Here is a 1,329-nt window from a genome sequence, read left to right as displayed (position 1 = left end):
GATAACGAACGCGACTCAGTCACGCTAACTAGAACGCTGTCAGTAGTGTGCCTCCGGGCGCACCTGACGTTAGGAGTGGCGGGTGTCCTCACGGGTGCCCGTCACTTAGTTTGCCCTGCTTAGCGGGACAACTTGTGTTTAGCAAGATGAGATTGAGCGATAACAGGTCCGTGATGCCCTTAGATGTTCTGGGCTGCACGCGTGCTACAATGTGAGCAGCAGCGTGTTCTCGCCTTATGGCGCCCCCATTCCGAGAGGAACGGGAAATCACCCAAATGCTCATTTAGTAGGGATTGGGGACTGCAATGGTCCCCATGAACCTGGAATTTCTAGTAAGTGCTAGTCATTAGCTAGCGCTGATTACGTCCCTGCCCTTTGTACACACCGCCCGTCGCTACTACCGATGGATTATTTAGTGAGGTCTCTGGAGGCACACCTTCCGCGATTCCTTCGTGAGTTGCAGTTGGCACGGCCGAAGTTGACCGAACTTGATGATTTAGAGGAAGTAAAAGTCGTAACAAGGTTTCCGTAGGTGAACCTGCGGAAGGATCATTAACGTGGTTTTTGAATGAGTAATAACAAGGTTGAAGTTTTATGTTGGAGGTCGAGTGCGCTGCATACCAAACTTTGAACGCGGTAACTTGCACTCGGCGCATGTCGGCGCTCTCCCCAAGTCCACTCCCAAACCGTAGTTTTGATATGTGTGGGGAGTTCCTTACGGTTCTTCCTCCCAGAGATCGTCACTATCTGGGACGTACATTAATTTGTACCTGCATTAGCGTACGCTTTTGTAGAGAGCATATCAAGACGTCTCGTAAGAGACAACACTTGTACTTGTACAAGTTTGAGTAACCCATTGTTGCAGGTCGAGTGTGTTGCATACCAAACTTTGAACGCGGTTACGCCACTCGGCGCCGAAAGGCACTCTTTAAACCCTAGGCAGGGGATCACTCGGCTCATGGATCGATGAAGACCGCAGCTAAATGCGCGTCATAATGTGAACTGCAGGACACATGAACATTGATAAGTTGAACGCATATGGCACATCGGACGTTTAATCCCGACCGATGCACACATTCTTGAGTGCCTACTAATTACCAAAGTCTCATTTAGTTAACTACAGTGGCCGTCCGCGAAGGTGCTCGGGTCATCCGACGCACTGGGCGGTCGCTGTGCATAATGACGTGCTTGGTCCCCGTCTGCGGGTCCTCGGGCGTTGAAAAAAGACACTCTCGAGCGTATGTTGGATGCGTTTCGTGTTGGTGGTGTTTGATGCGTAGGGCTTGTGGTGTGTGTCAAGCCGCATGGTTCGAACTAATGCTACGTCGT

The 1,329-nt window shown here is 50.8% G+C and overlaps 1 non-coding gene across 1 annotated transcript; it reads left to right on the top strand.

Moving 5' to 3' along the window:
* Positions 1 to 931: 931 nt before the first annotated feature.
* Positions 932 to 1,089, top strand: LOC133395050 (5.8S ribosomal RNA). The gene has a single exon (XR_009767153.1). It is a non-coding gene; the product is annotated as a 5.8S ribosomal RNA (ribosomal RNA).
* Positions 1,090 to 1,329: the final 240 nt, after the last annotated feature.

This window comes from Anopheles gambiae, chromosome X (genome assembly GCF_943734735.2).
Source record: "Anopheles gambiae chromosome X, idAnoGambNW_F1_1, whole genome shotgun sequence".
Lineage (NCBI taxonomy): Eukaryota > Metazoa > Arthropoda > Insecta > Diptera > Culicidae > Anopheles > Anopheles gambiae.
Note: the sequence above shows the minus strand (reverse complement) of the source record. Positions and strands in the feature narration are given on the sequence as shown.